General features: G+C 45.1%; 1 pseudogene; it reads right to left on the minus strand.

The window, feature by feature from the left end:
• Positions 1-4,712: 4,712 nt before the first annotated feature.
• LOC142579396 (serine/arginine-rich splicing factor 5 pseudogene) lies at positions 4,713-7,241 on the minus strand (annotated as a pseudogene).
• Between the last annotated feature and the right edge of the window lie 524 nt (positions 7,242-7,765).

Here is a 7,765-nt window from a genome sequence, read left to right on the forward strand (position 1 = left end):
TGACATGGAAATCAAGGGCTTGACAACAGCTCATCTGGCTGGGAATTAACTTGGCACAAGAAAGACGCTGACCAGTCAAATTGAAAATTTTGCTGTGGTCGTTGCCTTTCTTGCACTTTTGTAGTGACATGTAAAATAAGAATTCAACCTTCCAGGATCGTAAACGTGGTAAGTAGAGCTAACTATGGTACCTGCGAAGCTGAAATAAGCCTGGACATTGTCTACACCACAGCTACAGTGGCTGCGGTGGCTACTAGCCGTAAATGGAGGGAGCATTAGCTGAGCTACCAGCTGGCTTGAAGAAGTCTAGGTCTACAGTGCAGCTTACAAAAGACAACTACTAGCTATGGCCTTGGCTAGATCATGCTGGAAGGTAGACATCTGCTAGCTAGCTGCGTGCTTCTTGAGATTTGTTATTTCACCAAGCCCGAGGGATGGTTCAGGACCCCTTTAAGAGCATGTGACACAGTCAGCTTAGAGGGTGTCAGTTTATGGCTGCTACCACAGCTATCAGTTGGTATGCATATATTTCTAACTTCATCATCACCTGATGCTGTGGGACAGTCAAAAAGTCAGTACTATGCGACTTGATGAGGATGGTGCACCACACATTTGACAGTAACAGTACAAATTCGTTGGACATAGCATAAAGCTTTAGGTTGAAAACGGGATGCAGTATCTGCACAGAGTATCAAATGTACCCGCCGTACTGGCTCTGTGGCTATATCATTCTGCAGGTAAGGGTTCCCAGCTGTGGTGACCATTGCGGTGATGTTCATGTTCTCTGATCTAGGTGCATGCTGTAGAGCCCCAGTATCAAACTAACCTCCAATGTGGCGTCTTTTCCCAGGAAACTGAAAAATTTCATGCGGACACCTAGGAGATGTCTTCACAGGAATACGCTGACATGTTGTATTATAAGTCAAGTAGTGATTTAGCCCTAGGCTTTCAGAAAAAAATGTCATAAAGCATTTCTCTTTAGTGCTCTTTTAATATGTATGTGATTATGTTATGGTACAGGGTCCTGTATATTTCACTGCACCTGCTCAAAAAAAGGTTTTGCGCTCACTGCTGCACTGTTCTTGCTCAAATTTTGCTGAAAGATTGTATTTTGGGGTCTACGTCGTTTATCATAACCCTTACCACAATTAATTGCCTGGTTTTTAAGAAAAGTGTGAATTTGCCTTCATTTGTGGTGATGCAAGCTCCTGCAGCGACGGTGCTAGCATAAACTTGTGTCGCCGCCTGCTTGCAGCTGCAGAAAGCAGCCAATCAGGGATGTTTGCCACGTGTTGCCTGCTGCTGGAACCTAAACTCTATCTCTGGAACATGTGGCAAACCTCCCTGGCTGGCTGCTTTCTGCAAATGCCGGTAGGCGACGACGCAAGTTAATGTTAGCACCGTCGCTGTAGCAGCTTGTGTCCCCATAAACGAAGGCAAATTTACACTTTTTTCTTAAAAAACCAGGCAATTAACTGTGGTAAGTGTTATACTAAAGGACATAGACTCCAAAATGCAGTCTTCCAGCAAAGTTTGAGCATGAACAGTGCAGCAGTGAGCGCAAAGCTTTTTTCCTAACAAATGCAGCGAAATATGCAGGACCCTGTATGTATGCGAGCTATTTGCAAGAGCTATGCACTGAACTGTTTTAGCATATTCATATTGTATAAGCCATTTTGCAGCCACCCTAGCAGCGTATGTGTACACTCAAATAAATGCTGAGTGGCTTAAAGTTGGCTTGTTGAAATTTTTGGGAATATGTGTTTTTGTTGTTTACTTCAGGTACAAAACATCTTTTACACATTGTGAATGCGTGTCTCGAAGAATATGTTTACCAAGCATCTTGATCTAGACCAAGATCTCATTGGCTTTTTTATCAGTTTCAAGACACTTGCAGGTAGTTTTGTGTTCCATGGGTTCTAACTTTATTGTTATTTTAGGATGTCGCAGTGTTTGCTTTGGATTCATATAGTACAGTTCATCATATTCAGGTGGGTTGCCTGACGAGGTGGACATTTTTTGCAGTACAAATTGCATTGTAGTCTCACAAAAGAATTTAGAATTTTGCATTTAAATTATTTGCAATAGGACACTTATCAAAGTTGGGAAAGTGAAGCCGAACAGTATCGAAGTCATCTCTGCTTAGCAGGAATAAGAGTAGCACCATTTTCGAGATGGAATCAGTTCTTGAAGTGTGCAATGAAATGCATTGGTATTCCATGAATAGTGTCTTAAAATTCTTCCTTTAGCAGTTTGAGATAATTTTAGCGAGAATGCCAATGTATATTTAGAAGATTTTCGGTATGAATATAGCTAGTTTTAGGATGTTACAATTGCAACATGGGCCCTAAAGGGAATAATTGAAAGGTGAAATGGTGAATTCTTTTAATTGGCTGCTTCAACATTGTCATTTCTCATGCAGGTAACATTTCCAACTCTTTCAGAAGCCAACCTGAAGAGGTGAGAAGGCACTGTCACAACCAATTTTTTAAACAAATCTGTTGCAACTAAAAAAAAGAAGAAACAGGTGGTATGCAGAGCTTGCATGTGCAAGAATGTGAGAAATCCATTTTCATTGACCCCTGGAACCTACCATGTGGTCTCGGTGCTTCTACTTACGGAAGATTTCTTCTTCCAAGGGTGCCTCATTGAATGCTCCTGGTTTTTACAAGGACTTTCGAAGCCCACATCTCGTGCACACAAGCTGATTGTAGCTGCTTTTCAGTCTATGCATATTGATTAATGGACCCTAGTCTTCATCATTCACAGCTATGTCTGCATACTAAAGAAACAAACTATGGGTCATTCTCTCATAACCAACACATGTTCCTTCACTTGAGTCTGATCGAAGTGGAGGGGAATGCTGCCTTTCACCTCATGTAGCCACTTCAGCCTTCAGCGATTCGTTCTACGAGTTGTTTCAAAAAGGCTCTTCCGCTTTAGAAACTTTGAGTAGATGCTAGAAATGCCTATTTATGGGATTGCTCAGTAATTGCAGATGAACATTCAAGTGCCAGAAGCTACTTTAGGCAATGTGCAATACTGCCATTCGTTTGGCAGAGCTGAAGAGGAGTTATAGACGTCTACGGCTGTGGTCTGCTGTTCTCTTTTGCCATGGAATTGCCATATTATGTGCATTGCCTCGCATTCTGCACATACATGCAAATGTTTGCCCAGTACAATATAGCTGCCATATGGTGGTGTGCCATGTGGGCTCACACCATACTTTTTTTTGTAGTTTGTATGTACTACGTGCTACGTTTGCAACAGACGCTGAATCGATGCAGCTTCCATGTGCAATTGTATCGCATTTGTCCAGACGTGGAAGGGGAAAAGCCAAAAAGTAATTTCAACTCTCATTGCTTTGTTTTATTTAGCTGTTGTACATGAGGTGTTTGTTTTCACTTCCCTGGTTTAAACTAGTGCTGATGAGAATATGGGACTCTTTTCAGGAGCACTCTTACTTGTACACGCTTTGCCTCTGTAACTTTCCCTTCATTGCCACAGAAAGTTGTCCATGACTATATAGATCAGTTTAGACTAGCTAAATGTTCTTGGAAAACCCCATTTTCATTTACTTGAAAGTAAAAGGTTCAAAACCAAGGCTATGTTTTCCATTCGTGCAGGTTGCACGAAACACTCAATTGATACATCAGTGTGACCTCAAAGATTTCAAAGTATTTTTTCACATTTCAGCTTTCAAAGCTTGCCAACTCTCTGCTTGCTTTAGCTTGTAGGGCAGCCATCTTTCCAGAAAAAGAATCACCTGCACACAAACAGACGATGCCAAAATTCATAATGCCATGGTTAGCTGGCGTGCTAATTTCAGAGCATTGTCCCCATTCATCTTAAAGGGACACTAAAGAGAAAAATGATTTCTTCTGCATCAGTAAATTACGCTTCTATGACACTAAAAACGCCACTCTTACCACAATAAGACACTTGGTAAACCAGAAAAAGCGCAAGAATGAAAGATGGGTGGCGACGCCTCCTTGAAGTTCCCGCACCTGGCCGCTGTGACGTCATGGATTTTGATGGCATCTTCTAGGGCCTTCTTACTTATACAGCGATACAGGTTGACTACATTGTGTCTGAAGGAACCAGATATTAAGCATAGCAAGTTTCGCCAACCTTTGCTCAGCCAACGTAGCCCAAATGCGAAAACATACTTTGGAATCCCCGACGTCCCAATGACATACCAGCGTCAGGGTTTCGGCATGAAATTCAAACAGTGATACTTCTACCTTCAGTTTCTCATCTATTAATCAAACTATTATATTGAAATGACTGCCTGCAGGGTTCTCAAACAATGTTTTATTACTCTAAACTAATTTATTGTTTCACTTTAGTGGTCCCTTTAAGTCTATGTGTCATTTCTGACTTATGAAGCCTCCCCTTGTGGCAAGATAGCCCGTTTTACTATTGCAGAGGCATAATTCACTTGTACAACCTAATTCTGTTTTGCTCTGTAATGTCCCTTCATATACTATTCACCCCTACTTGTTTCCTTCATGTTACATATCTTCCAGCTTTTCCTTTCCTTTAGGGTAAGCAAGGTTGTGCCCAAGCACATGCGGGCAGTTTCCCTCCATTTCCTATGTGCCCAGTTGAACACAAGTAGTGCAGAAATTCATTCTTAAGGACATGCATGACAACAATTCATATGTGCGCAAGGTGGTCATGCGGTCAGTGTATTTTGCAGTTTTTATGACTCATATGAAATTAATACTTTATTGCAGTTAAAAACTTGCAAACCTATCGGATCCTGTGTCATCTTACATTTAAACTTTGTAGTGGGTACACAATTTGTCATCCTCGTAACGTGATTGTCACTCCAGTTCTCTTACTGCAGTAGAAGCTTCATCAGACAGTGAAAAGAGAATCAGAGGTAAGCTGTCAGATGGTAGTCATCAGACGCAACTCCTCCTACAAATGATAAAACTTCCTTGTAGTGCAAGGCCTTTTTCTTGCACTTCCTTTAGATGCAGAAGTAAACTTATCTTGCGAGCATCTTGGAAGTAATGAACTGAGTATATTGTACTTTACTCAAACACTGTTTTCACATGGTACTCGGTAACTTAAATACCTTTCTTGAGGATCCTGTACAAGTCTTGTGTTTGTGTGCCTGTTTTGAGTCACCTGTGGAGTGTTTTGCAATACCCAGTGGTATAACAAACATAAAAAAAAATAATTTACACCAACTTGCACATCACAGAATGCAGAATATATAAAACAAACTTGCATTTGACCATGAAATGCACTAGCAATGAGATATTCCTAAGTCGTCTCACTGCAAGGCACTTATGATGCTTATGAAACAGAGCTGTAACTTGTACACAGTCAAAATTTGATACTTTATTTGTTCAACAAAGCAATTAACAACAAGCAGAGTGACAAGGGCTTTTGGCTGGCCAACAGCATGCACAGCAGTTGCTGCAGCGCAACTGGACTACAGTGCCTTCGCTTTCCACTTCGTTGATCTATGCTTGCGTGGAAGCTTGTGATGAAAGCTTGTTACTTTATTGACCACAACACCCAATGTACAACATTACAATGAGTGGTGGCTCTTTTCTCCACAACACCACACCAATAACATCAACACAAACAAACCAAGGCACATCCAACAGCACTGCTTCCTGAGACGAGCTCTTGCAACAATGACAACATGCAAATGTTCTTGCGCACAAGTGACTATGATTAGAGTTCCACATGCTGGTAGTACTTCTCGCTGATTTGCAAATGGTGCCATTAAGTGGAATCACGGCGTGTACGAGGTGAGCAATGTTCACGTGCTAGTCGCTTTTTCACTCGGCGTATCCTGACGGAGAATGCGAGCTACTCGCTTCTTCGCAGGGGCCATTGTTCTCTTGGGCTATGCATCGAGTTTGCTGTGCATCCTCTGGGTGGTGTTCGGTATCGGAAGGCTTCTTCGCCGACTGGTTGTGACTGGCACGTTCCCTCGACGATGATCGTGAGTTCGAACGTCTTTCCGGTGATCGTGACTTCGAACGGCTTCGACGACTGCTGATTCGGCGTGGCGACCTGGAGCCTGACCGCGACCGGCTGCTGCTCGGGCGCCTCGATGAAGAGCGCGATCTGCGACTCACCCAGGCACGTCCGGAGCCAGACGAAGAGCGCGATCTGCGGCGACCCGAGGACTGGCGTGTTCTCGAGTTGGACCTAGAGCGCGACCTGCGCGGCGACCTGGAGCGCGAGCTCGATCGGCTCGACCGACGCAACAGACGTTTAGTCTCCACAAGGCGGATCCTCCGGCCGTCGAGGCTCACGTTGTCAAGACTCCGCAGGGCGTTCTTCATGTCCGAGTAGCTGGCAAACTCGACGACTCCTTGGTGGCGTCGCAGCTTGTGTGCGTCCGTGTATGTCACGTCACCCGCCTGGCGCATGAAATCTTTCAAGTCCTGCCAGCTCACGCTGCTGCTCAAGTTCTCCACAAGTAGCTGGTAGTTGGTGCGCGTTGGCGGCCCGAAGCGTCGAGAACCGCGGTCGTAGTCTGGAGGCCCGCGCCGCATGCCCCGCGCCAGCTCGACCGTGACTCGCTCGCCCATGAGTCGCTTGCCGTTGAGATCGCGCACGGCATCCTCAGCGTCGCGGTAGTCGCTGATGTCCACGAACCCGAAGCCATTCTTGAGGACGATGTCTTCGATGCGGCCGTAGCCTCGGAAAAAGCGCTCCAAGTCGCGTTCGCGAACGTCGTAGTTGAGTCGGCCTACGAACACCCGGGTCGCCATGGTTTCACTCCTGCTGTTGCAATAGCCGATACAGTAAACACGCGAAAGTGGAGTTCGCCAGCGGCCACGACTCGCCGATGTTTCGGCGGACGACGAGCACACTCAAGCACTGCTCCTGGGAGGTGTTAGCTTTTCGAACATGGAACCTTAATGGCACGGTTCGTGGCTCGACCACGGCCCCGCGGTAGGGTGATGAGATGGGTTCAGAATCTCACGTGACGCGCCGCCCGGCACCGCCGGTTCTGTGAAATGGCGTTCGGCTGCAGCACGGCAGCTCGCCGTGCACTGAGCGCACTTTGCTATGAGCGTGGACTTAGCTCGCCGATTAATTTAACTCGCATTTTCAGGCGTTGTAGCTAACGTCGCTTTGTCACCGATTTTAGAAATTATACAACAAAAACCGTCTCAGCGAACCGATCACGAAAAAGACGAAAACGACGACGAAAGCAGGCTCGATCGGCTGCTCTTCGACGTCACGTGGTCGTGTGAACTGCAGCTGTTCAGCAGTTTAGTATGCAAACCATCCGTAAGTTTGCGCACATAAGATTAACAAATCATGCTTCATTTTTTCTAGGTTATGCAGAATTTAATTTACACTTTATAGAAAATTTGGCGGCTGAATGAATCAATGTCGCCAATGGCTGTGGCCAATGAGGAAGTGCCACAGCCGCAGTGCCGTAGTTTCCAAAGCAGCTGGTGAAACCATTTGTATAGGTGTTCTGTGGTGAAACTGGGCAAAATTACGCCAGACATGACGTCAAAGCTCGGAAGCTGTGCCAGCTGTTCTTTTTTATAATGCTATGCTGCACAGCCATGTGCAAGGACGGGGGCAGGAGGTGGGCGTGAGCTTAGCTGCCCGTTATCCTTATTCTCTAAAGTTCAGAAATCTGGACGTTTAGTCTTGCGTTATAGCATAGCGTGTGTACGTGCTTGTTACGTCGGTCAGCATCCATCTGCGACGTTGATTTGCTGTATCGCGGTTCGGTCGTCTCGGTTATCTCTGATCCGTTCAAACT

Source organism: Dermacentor variabilis, chromosome 4 (assembly GCF_050947875.1).
Source record: "Dermacentor variabilis isolate Ectoservices chromosome 4, ASM5094787v1, whole genome shotgun sequence".
Classification (NCBI taxonomy): Eukaryota; Metazoa; Arthropoda; class Arachnida; order Ixodida; family Ixodidae; genus Dermacentor; species Dermacentor variabilis.